Source organism: Topomyia yanbarensis, chromosome 2 (assembly GCF_030247195.1).
Source record: "Topomyia yanbarensis strain Yona2022 chromosome 2, ASM3024719v1, whole genome shotgun sequence".
Taxonomy (NCBI): Eukaryota; Metazoa; Arthropoda; class Insecta; order Diptera; family Culicidae; genus Topomyia; species Topomyia yanbarensis.
In genome coordinates this window covers 121,491,933-121,504,361 of record NC_080671.1, presented here as the reverse complement: position 1 = coordinate 121,504,361, position 12,429 = coordinate 121,491,933, and positions in this window count along the sequence as shown.

The window sequence follows — 12,429 nt, the reverse complement described above, 5'->3', positions numbered from 1 at the left end:
AAATGCATCACAAGTGATCTGCCCCTAGATTTCTACCCAGTAAAAGTAGAGCACTCTAGTTAGAGTGTGGCCATAAGGCCATGACGTATCCAAACGAACATGAAATTTGACGTATTTCTATTGTGTATGCGTCAAATTCCATGTTCGTTTGGATACGTCATGGCCTCTTGGCCACACTCTAACTAGAGTGCTCTAACTAAAAGCACATAGGAATTAAATTCTTTGTTATATTGTCATAAGGTTTAACCAAAGATGCTTCCGGAAAAACATGGTCATAAAGTAATTTATACCTACAATAAAAACTACATTTAGAAAAGCATCGCCGAATATTGAAACTGATTTTTCTCCATTTGAGTACATTGCGACTTACGCCCTAATGAAAGATCTGTGTCGAAATGGAAACTACCTTCAACACAGTTTACCTAATTTTACCTTCCTCCACGATCCCGCGAGATTGAGTCAAAGGAACTCAATTTTAGGTACTTTTTCGTTTGCGTGTATGCTCAACAATTCGACGTCAACATTTCGAGAGGCATTATTAGGTTTGTTCCAGTACACGGAAGTCACTCCGGAGTTAACAGGAGCGAAAAATTCTTGCTCCTTTTTACTCCGGTTTGCTACCAGAAGAAAAAGAGAAGAGAGTACAGGAACGATTTTATCCGGAGTACTTCCAGTTTCTCCTGGTACTGGGACAGATATATCAACGACACGACTAGACACTGGCAATTGAAAACTGTATCGCAAATATGACTACCCCTCAGTGACTCAGGTAACTGGTACTGTCAAATATGACATTTGATTAGAAAATGCATGAAACTAGCAACACTTAATAGTATGTTGTTATTTTTTCAAACAACCCCTGGTTACGCAAGGAAAAACATTTTTCGATAGGAATCAAATAAATATTTCTGGAAATTCTCGGCGATTGGTGCGCTAATATTAATCTGAATACCTATAACTTGTGGACAATCAAGAAAAGCAGACTACCTTCTCCAACACGGTCCCCCCGCTCCCTAAATCGTACAAAATGTCTCGATCGTACATATTTGTATTTTATTCCAAGCAACTCACATTCTGCCCAACCATCCAATCCAAATGCATTCTTCCGGGGACCGGAACCAGGAACCGAGGACTTGGAAGAAGTCGAATTGCGCTGAAGTTTAGCCAACGATAGACAAAGCTGGACCACCCGATATTATGTATATCAAGTGTGGGTAGGGATTTGTAGTCTTTCTGAATGTGGGTGGTTGGTGCAAAGTCGCATCCGAATCAATCAACTGGACAGTGTGTATTTTTACCATTTTTTTGTTAACCATTTTTGTTAACGACCTATTGAGTTAATTTGTCAACAGTTTTTTCGGCATTTAATTAGCAAGGGACTGGAAGCCGTGACTTAACTTTTTGTCGGTTCCGACAGCATGAAGTAACAAGTTACTTTACGCTTGTTCGGACATGCCGTAGACTCAGGTGATTCGCATTTCTAATGCCAAAAGACCTTGACCACTACGGTAGCAGACAAAGGGTTAAGTCGCCGGTGAGCTCTAAGCTTGCATATATGATCCTTCCACGCTTTTCTAAAACTTTCTCCTTTCAACACCTTGCTCTCCCTTGAGTACTATGGCTCTAAATATTGAAAAATATACTTCACCTTCCAGTCCCTTGCTAATTAAATGCCGAAAAAACTGTTGACAAATTAACTCAATAGGTCGTTAACAAAAATGGTTAACAAAAAAATGGTAAAAATAGAACTTACCGTGATGGGGATTCATCGTTGCAGCGTTGGGTGAAAGCTGCCGACACCGTGCAAATCAGCAACACATGTGACCATATTGTCACACACGCTGAGACAGTCACAATAGTCGATAAAATAAAATCACTCAGGCAGGCAATTGGTGAGGGAACAAACAAAACTGGCTCATTCAATGAGTTTCAACGTCGCAAATGCTTAGTGTGGAAGTTTACCGTGACTTAACTTTTTGTCGGTTCCGACAGCATGAAGTAACAAGTTACTTTACGCTTGTTCGGACATGCCGTAGACTCAGGTGATTCGCATTTCTAATGCCAAAAGACCTTGACCACTACGGTAGCAGACAAAGGGTTAAGTCGCCGGTGAGCTCTAAGCTTGCATATATGATCCTTCCACGCTTTTCTAAAACTTTCTCCTTTCAACACCTTGCTCTCCCTTGAGTACTATGGCTCTAAATATTGAAAAATATACTTCACCTTCCAGTCCCTTGCTAATTAAATGCCGAAAAAACTGTTGACAAATTAACTCAATAGGTCGTTAACAAAAATGGTTAACAAAAAAATGGTAAAAATAGAACTTACCGTGATGGGGATTCATCGTTGCAGCGTTGGGTGAAAGCTGCCGACACCGTGCAAATCAGCAACACATGTGACCATATTGTCACACACGCTGAGACAGTCACAATAGTCGATAAAATAAAATCACTCAGGCAGGCAATTGGTGAGGGAACAAACAAAACTGGCTCATTCAATGAGTTTCAACGTCGCAAATGCTTAGTGTGGAAGTTTACCGTGACTTAACTTTTTGTCGGTTCCGACAGCATGAAGTAACAAGTTACTTTACGCTTGTTCGGACATGCCGTAGACTCAGGTGATTCGCATTTCTAATGCCAAAAGACCTTGACCACTACGGTAGCAGACAAAGGGTTAAGTCGCCGGTGAGCTCTAAGCTTGCATATATGATCCTTCCACGCTTTTCTAAAACTTTCTCCTTTCAACACCTTGCTCTCCCTTGAGTACTATGGCTCTAAATATTGAAAAATATACTTCACCTTCCAGTCCCTTGCTAATTAAATGCCGAAAAAACTGTGGACAGTGTGTTTATCTAAGGATTGAGTACAGTAGTTCTTTGCAGCCTGGTGCGGCTGTAGTCAATTCAACTATGAAAACCCATGCCAGTGTGATAGTGAACTCTAGCAGCTCGGACTGCTACGTCGGATGTATCTACGCTGATGTCGTTTTCGATTGAGAACCTAGAAACTAACCCAGGTTAGTTGCTTAGAACGAACGTTTTTAATGAAACTGAGTTGGGTTCTCGCCAAACAGCGGTGGTGTGAGCGAACCCGAAATATATTTCAGGTTGGAACCCAACCCGGTTTTCAGTTCAGTGGCGCATAACCTACACTCAAAAAAAAGTAAACGTTATGCCTATTGATTTTACACATAGATTTTTGCAATTAACGGAGGCATATAGACACTATTTGCTGGTACATAAACCTTATGTGTTTATTTACAAGAAATATTAATTTTACATTCACATTTCATAACTATTAGGCACATAAAACCCCATTCTATAACAATATGCACATATAACTTATGTGTGTGCATACATAGTTTATACAGTTGACACATAGTAGGTATGTGTGCGCGTGATAACAATAGCATTTCTTCTTCATATGAATTTTAAGCGGTTTGAAGCAAATAGAATTAACGTTTGGATTTTTTTCAGTGTAGGTTAGAAACTGGCTTCAAACAAACGGTTTGACAGCAGTTAGGTCCGAAACTGAGTTAGTTTCTGCTTCAAGCGAAAACGACATGAGTGACCTTTGGTCCAGATCGGGTCCGTTGCGCAGTACCAGGACCATGAAAGTTTAACATCACACTTTCAAAAGGTCGTTCGCACACACGGTTGCGTTTGTTTCTGTTATTAAATAATTGATGAAGTTTTCAGTATACTTGTTTTTGTTGTCTATCATTGATTGCAGATTGTTTTCTAGATACACACTCGGTACACTTAACGAAACGATCGGAATGGATGAGCGCCTCAAGCGAAATGCAGATTTTGATTTTAAGTGTCAAACTAAGTTTAAAGCAAGTTCAGCAGCGTTTTGTTTTATATAGGAGTTTCAAAGTAGAACTGGAACTGAAACAATCACACCGGGGCATGCTCAGGAGTGTTCCAGTTCCAGATTCAAAATTTTGACAGTTCTAATATATAAAACTAATCATTTTAAAACTAGAACTTGCTGTCCCCAGCAGCAGTTTTATCGGGTGTTCTAGTGTAAAATTCATGCCTGGCCATGCCTTCAGCGTTACTGCATTAAAATTTTCCCCAGTCTATCGGGTCTAAGGGTGCTTACAGAGTGGCCGCGAGAAGCTGAGCTGGGGCTGGTACTGACATTAGAGTGCGAAATGCGAGAAACCTGCTTGCAGCATATCAAATGGAATGCTGCAAGCAGGTTTCTCGTATATCGCACTCTAATGTCAGTACCAGCCCGAGCTCAGCTTCTCGCCGCCACTCTGTAAGCACCCTAAGTGTCTGTGCTGAGTTACTCTCTATCTATTTAAAACACGCAGTTCTAAACGTGTTTTAAAATCAGCAACAAATAGAGCGGCGTCGTATACCAATTTTAAATTTTAAAACAAAGCTGCTCGAAATTATAAAACAAAACGCTCTGCTTGGGATGTGAATATGAATGCAGAGCGATTTGTTTTATAATGTCAAACAATTTTAAACTAACACTCGCTAAAACTGGGGACATCAAGTTGTAGTATTAAAATTTTCAGTTTTATTTTATAGAATTGTCAAAATAATGAATCTAGAACTGAAACACTCCCGAACATGACCTTACTATTTGGAGAAGTTCTAAACATGTTTTAAAATAAGCAATAAATAGAACGGCGACATATAATAGTTTCAAAATTTTAAAACAAAGCGCTCTACTGGGGATGTAATGGTTTGAGTTCCAGCTCAACTTTAAAACTACTATATAAAATTAAATGCTGTTGAACATGCTCTTAGAGAATGTATTATATTCAGTATAATAAGACGTTTGATTAACTATACATATTAATGCACTTTTAGCATATTATAAAAAAACGTAGTAGTAAGACATTTCAGCACCAGGTTATGGCCAATACCTGGATATACTGGTTGAAATGTCAAATTGAAACGAATTAACTAGCTACAACTTAGAGATTACAATTTTTCTGCCGTAGCTCGTAGCACTTTAATTCAGCTATTTGCTGATGATTATTCTGTTTAAGCTTCTCGATGAAGAAAGCATTCACGACGTGCTACACATTCGCCGATCCTACGCCTTTAGTGCGAAGTTCTCTTATTTGAAGTTAGCCGACGATTACGTTCTACGAAAATTCTAGTCGCGCCGAAGGAACAAGAACATCGCAAAATACTGTGTGGCCATTGCTAAAGGCTAGTTTACAGTTTGGAAAACGTGTCATGGGATTTGGGTCCCTGTGTATCTTAAATGGAGCTCGGGATTTCAAATCCCGTGGCGGGAAATGGGTTTACACAAAAATGAGTTTTCCTGAAGTGTAAACCCAACCGCGGGAAACATCACGAGATCCGGCCGGGAACAATTCAAGAGAACTTTTTTCCGACGGGGAAATTAGTATTTTTATAAGATTTGCAATTCGCTGCAAGTTTGATACTGTTTGTATTTTTAAGAAGCAGCAGAGTTTTTGGTTTGACAGTTTGGAGAGATCTCGGCGGGAAATTTTCCCTGATCAAATCCCGTGCGAAATTCCGTGATTTATTTCCCGAACTGTAAACTAGCCTTAAGCTCGAAATACATCAGCTTATGCCCCCGGGTTGTTCATATGTCTCCAAGGCCTTTGGATTATCGGCGTTGAAAGGTCGGGGGCCTTATTCTTACAGTCACATAGCTTAGTGACCACAAGAAAATTTCCTTCTAGTAACTAGGTAACATGTCTATGCGAATAGGGCTCCGGGGTCACTATATTTGCTGTTTCAAATTATCTATTGTCCTTTATTCAAATCTTTTAGGGTGATTCGGTTAAATCTTCTGTCTCGCGCCCGTTTCTTCGGCACAGAAATAACACCCTTTTGAATTTGCTGTGCGGGCACTAAAAGTATGCGATAAAATATTGAAAAGGAAATTAACCCATTATGTCCTAGCGTATGAAATTTCATACGCAAAAACAACACATTTCTGGATCATACTTGTTATACAATAAAGCCGTTTTCAAACTTCTGGTCTTCTGTGAATGTTAACTAATACCCTATAGTTTATAATGTGTATGCTCAATAATCATTTTTTATTAAATTCCATTGTGTTTTCGAATGTCAAAGTTGGATAAAATTCAAACCAAAATGTGAACAATACATATTATTAATTTTCTCTTCTAAATCACTAATTCTTGTTTCGGATTGTGAACGAATGGCCATAAGAGATGTGAAAGATGTGGCTCAGTGCGAAAAAATGGAAGAAATTGGTGAAACAATTGCAAACATTCTGCTGGTAGTTCAACGTATGAAATTTCATACGCTAGGCTGAACCGATATCTTTTTTCCCAAGGCAAAATTATTTCCTCTTTAGGATTAGGAGGAGATTTACAACTTTCACGCTGATTTTAAAGTTGAATCAGTACATTCAAGGCTAACAAATGCTTAATACGTAGCAAATCATATCTGGTTCTACCCGGAATATTTTTTATGTAAATTCTCGTAAGAAAATGTTCTTTTTCTTAAAATAATTACTAAGTTTGAGGGAAAGATGGTTTGATGCAACGAACCAATCATGAGACGAAACGGCACGAGAGAGGAGAGTAGTGTTAAAATCATTCAAAAAAGCTGCTAAATGAATGATCTCGCAAGGTTGAAGATATTATTCGATTTTATGCTGAGTATAAAGATTTTAGCCGAATTTTCTCTGTAATGATTTTTTGATACCCTATCAGCCCAGCGTATGAAATTTCATACGTTAGTTTTTTTCGCAACGAAACGGTCCAAAGTGGTTATTTTATTTTTCCCATACTTAATTCGACATAATATGAGAGCTCACGAAGTATTTTATAAATTACCAAAAGTTTTAACATAGCTGGGTTATAATGGGTTAACTCATTCTATTTATTAGGTACATACATTTGTTAAAAGAGCGAGAGGAACGATCCTCTGGAATCACATAAAATTGGAACGATTGGCCACAGAAGCTGCCTGTTACCGTCGATTCCGTCGGTGATGAGGCCGGAGTAGAAAATTCGATCGCAATGTTTATGTAGCAACATTGGTTGCCACATAGCAACCGAAAATCAGTTAAACAAAGAAGTGTTGCTGTAGAAATTATTTTCTTATGCACATCGAGGGGCAACTCAATATACTGGTAGCTGGCGGAAAATCACTGGAACACTTTTTCTTTGGCATATTTCATTAAATGTCTAGTCGTGTCGTTGGATATATTATATACAATATGCTCACGTTGAGAAAATGGCGTCTGAAAAATAACCTCGTACTTTATATTCCCATTTATGAACAGGAGTTTGATTTAAGGACCAAACAACTCAATGCCGTGTTAAATTAACTATTTTTTCTGAATAATATACCAGATTTATTTAAAAAAAATGTGTTTTGAACGATTTTTGCAGATAAATGTTTTGGTCCCTTTTGAAGCAGCGCACTGGTTTTGTGCCCTCCCCATAGAAAATTTGACAGTTCATAAATTTCCCAGTCGACCAACAAATTGGGTGCTTCCAGGTCGACAGATTAATTAACCGACTAAGTTGGGTTTTGTCGGTGAACAATTTTCGTCACCATATTGATCGCCAGATTTAATCTGTGTGAATCTGGTTTTAGTTTTGTACTACCAACTCATCGACCGATTTAATTGGTTGAAATAGACCGATTTCATCGGATTTTCTATGGGGTAATCATTTGCTGTAAACAAAAGGGTTCACCCGTATGCACTATAAGCTAACCCCATAGAAAATCCTCCCGATTTTCCCACCGACTAAATCGGCTTGCGTCGGCACAATCGGCCGACTACGCCATCAATTAAATGCAAAAATTGGTTCAAAACCAATTATAATATTTTTTCTATCAAATAGGAATCGAAAGCTTTCATTTAACATATAATCATCACACGTGCATCTTTCCATCATTTTTATGCGTTTAAATTTAAGCACAATGCGTAAATATTAAAAATCCTGTGAATAGCGAACTTATAACAAGTATTTAAGTACACATGATCTAAATGTAACAAATAGGGTTCTTTAATTTGGAAAAATTTTGCCAGTTTTTCATATTTATTGATAGCACGAAAGCACTCATATCATTCTTAAACCTTAATTATTCTTTTCTGATTTTTAAATTAAAAAAACCAAATTAAATTCCACCGACAAACTGACAGTTGTCCGACTAAATGACGTATCTGCAAATATCTCGTTCGCCTCATTGTTAACCGGGACAGCACCCCACACAGCATGATCTGGTACTTTGTCAATCCGCTAATAGCCTGCCATCCCAAGTTTCATCTGCAAACTATGGTGAATCTGATAAGGCAACCTATAGAGTCGTGCAAGTCGCATGGGTTTGGATGTGTTATTGTCCTAAAAGGAAACAAACTAAAAATGTTTTTTTCAATTGTTTCGGGCCTAAAAATTGGAAAAGGACTGAGATATTAATTCACTGTACTAATGTGCATCATAATATTCCTTAACCCGCACACCCCTAAAGATCCCTATTGTTTATTAAGAAAATAAAAGAAAAAAAATCGGTAAAATAATTTTCCGGGATTTGGTACTTTCAGCGGAACAGTATTCTGGGTTATGGTTCTCTCTGGGTGAAAGTTTTCTGGGCTTTAGTACTTTCTGGGAGTTAGTACTTTCTGGAATATGTGTTTCTGGGGAAAAGCTTCGGTATTTTTTCTTCTGGGGAATGGTTTTCGGGGGAATGTTATACAATCATCGTCGCTTCTCGTTTGTTTGGGAGAAGGAAAGAGATATCAGTCTTCTTAATATGAAGTCTTCGATTTAAACCAGGTTTAAACGTACTGGTGAACCTGATTTAAAAGTTAAGTGTTTTAAGCTGGAATATTGTGAATCATCCATATTGCGACTTTTAAGCCATGCGTCGAATTACGCGCCCGTCTAATTTGCATCTAATTTGCGAGTGAGAAAACGTTTTGACGTTTGTTTTTGTTTCGATAGCACTCGCGTGTTTCACATATACAGTCGTGATCAAAGATGCAAAATGCCTACCTTTTCTACGGCTGTAATTTTTCCACCTACATTCTCATTTCTCTTTTGACGCTGCTGTCGTTCGCTATTGCAGGACGCCCAGCGCTGTACGGCAGTCTGTAAGCAAAGCAGTAACATGACAAAGAAATACTGCCCCCAGTACAGCCACCAGACGCGAGCGGTACAGCTTCTCTTTCCTTATTTTACACTTTTCAATATTTTTAATCTATTCAATATTTTCAATCACAAACGACGGCAATAAATGCGCTTCGTTTACGCCACGACCGGCATCATCGCTTTCGTGTGCGGGCCTCTCCCTTTGACTACGCAGAGAAAAGTGTACAAAGCGAGAGAACAAACTTTACTACGCCACACTCTCACCCACGGCTGACATATACTAGGCTAGCTCGTTAGAGTGTAAACATTTGACGAGAGCGCGTCATAGAAATCGTCGGCGAAAACAATTACATGAAATTCATATATTGTTAAATATTAATCACAAAGAAACTATGCGGATGTCCAAAACCTTTGCTATGATCAGAAAATTACGGTGTTATGTTTTCTATGACATGCATCCAAATTCCCGATTTACGCTAATAATCACATAGATGCACTGACTATCCACTGTGTCTAGTGCAATTATGGCGTAATTTACGTCAAAAATCCATTGCACACTATTTTTTCCACCGTAAGAGCTCAAATATTGTCAACAACTTTCGAGAAATCCGTTTGTTTATCTCAACGATTTCTCTGACGTCACCGAAAACTGTCAATTCGCGGAATAGCAAGCCTCCTTGTACAATGTACTCGGTTTGGCTACCGTTCTGGCAAGAGCTGTAGTGATGCGTCGCTGTAGCGGGCTGTACGGCTTGTGCAAATGTAAATATACCGAAAAAAATGTAGTTTACCAGTACCTTTGGCATCCCTGGTCGTGATTCGCTAGTTGGGCTACAGCCTCTGATGTCCCACTAACGAATTTGATTCGCTAGTTGGACCGACTGACAAATGTCAAAATCTGTCCAAAGAAGACGTTAGTAGTGTAAAAGATTGATAGATAAATTGTCAAAGTAAATTTGACATGAGATATTGGCGTTCAGATGCTTTTTAGTTGGACAATGGTCCAACAGTAGATACAGAACACTAGATAAGGATTGTCGCTGGTGTTCCCATTGTTTTCGCCTCGGAACATGTTTGTTTTGCTTTCGGTATATATCTGTCAAGTTATCGAAAGTCTCTCTAGTAAAAGTCTTTGGTCCGCACTTTTGGTACACGCAGAAAAATATGGCCTGCTTGTAACCACAAACCGTTTAGTTGAACTTCGAATTAGTAAAAGGCAGAGTTTGCCTTTCTTCAATTCAGTCTCGTTTATTTTTCTGTGATTTTTATAAATTCATGATCGAAAACGTCAAATGCATAAAATATACAGCAGAATAAACGAGAGGCAAACAGAAAAATTACGTGATATCTGCTTTGAAACAAATTTCTATGTGGCATACTATTATAATTTCATTAGTTTTCACATGATATCTATGCGTGACAGGTAATTTTTATTTGCTACTACAAGTTGCAAAAAAAATATGTGTGAAATCAATATATTCAATTTTCTCGGCGTACATTTTCGACTGCTATTGTTATGAGATGGAAGAGTTTGTATATACCGCACAAGGAAATGAAAATTCATTAAAATTCAGTACAGATTTAGACAATTTGTACATTCTATTTAGTGAAAATACATCAACCGAGAATGGCCATTGCTTTGCTGGCGAAAAGAAACAAAAATGATTGGTCGCTATGAAACAACGATAGAGGATTATTTTTTTGCTTTTTTTTTATTTGGCCCATTTCACAGGTATATCTCGGAATCAAAACAATGATGTTCCAACCACTGATGCCAGCGACAATCCTAATCTAGTGTTCTGTATCTACTGGTCCAACTAGCGGAGGTCCCAAAAAAAAGCGGTTCAGTTAAAGAGTATCCAACCAGCGAATCACGACTGTAGATCCGTATTGTATTGTATTCGGTCTATCCGCTCATTGAATGCTTACTAGAAGTATATGCTAGTAAATGCATAAAAATCGCAGCAGAATAAAAGAGATGGGAAAGTATGCTAACTCTGCATATTTTTGTTTCACAGTGTACACTGAGAAACAAAAATATGCAGAGTTAGCATACTTTCTCTATCCGTCTATCTTATTAAGCCGTGTTGTGTCCGGCGGGCTAATTTTTTTTTGCATTATTTCAGCCAAGAATATAACCACTGGGAACCTGCTCCCATGTCACTTCTTACGAACAATATGCTAAGAGTTCTTACGAACAATATGCTAAGAGTTCCTAGACCAAGGCTGGGACAGGACTTGCGGATAGACGTTTTCTTTTTCTTTTTATCTGTTCATTCTATCGTTTGTTTCACATAGCCTCTCTTTTTGCCTCACATAGTTTAAATGGACTGGCTGCATTGACAGTACCCCTTGGCGGCATTTGACGCTCGATTTTTGCTTTCTGCATGTCTCGTCTCAGGGTTAAGGTATTGATCCGTACCGAATACTTAACCTGTACGGACCTTAAGGTTTTGCATCATAGCCTTTATCCATTCTATATTGAGTGAATCACTGACATATAGTTACCTTTTCTTATTCGCTATTCCCGATTGTGTACCAACATTTTAGGTTTCTTCTGGCGGTTGTTAAATAGCCGTAAAGAATGAAGTCTAATTCTATACGAAGTACCAACCTATATTAACTTACCAACTTTTCCACGCCATGGTATAACTTTCAAAGCTTTGGTTTAAAAACAGTATTTAAAAAAAGCAAACTTTCACGAAGGAATTTTTTTGAATGAAGCTGTCAAATTGCACAACAAGTTTTTTGTGTGTCAAACGATCTGTAGATGTGTCAAAATAAGCCAGTCTTTTACATATAATCTGGAACCGTCTACCGACAAATCTATATTGACGAATACCTCCAAAAGTTACTTCATGAGGTCTCATGAAGGTCTGACACTAGCTTTGTACTACTTTTGCTTTCCTAAACAGTGGTAAACATTTCAACACTCCAGAACTTCACTCTGTCAGAAAATGTAGGGCCATCGGAAGCTAAAACTTCGTAAATCGCACTCCTTCCTTCAACATCATCCAGTGCAGTAGTTTGTGTCACTCTTTCGAGTTTGAACCGCTCATATGGTAGTCGGTCTTGCCAGTAAACGGATTTGATGAAAATTGTTGGGTTTTTGAAAAAGCTAATACTTAATAAGAGTTTAATCAATTATTGAAAATTCAGCAACGTAAGTAGTCTAGAAGATGCCGTTCCAGTCTACAAACAAAGAGAATCAATATGGAAGAGTATTTAAACCTCTATAGATTATTTTCTAGTACAATATATCAATGAAGTCAAAGAATGTGAGCTTCTAAAGTGGGACAAATTTTAGAAAACTTTCTCCACAAATAAAGATCATACAATAATATAATAAAT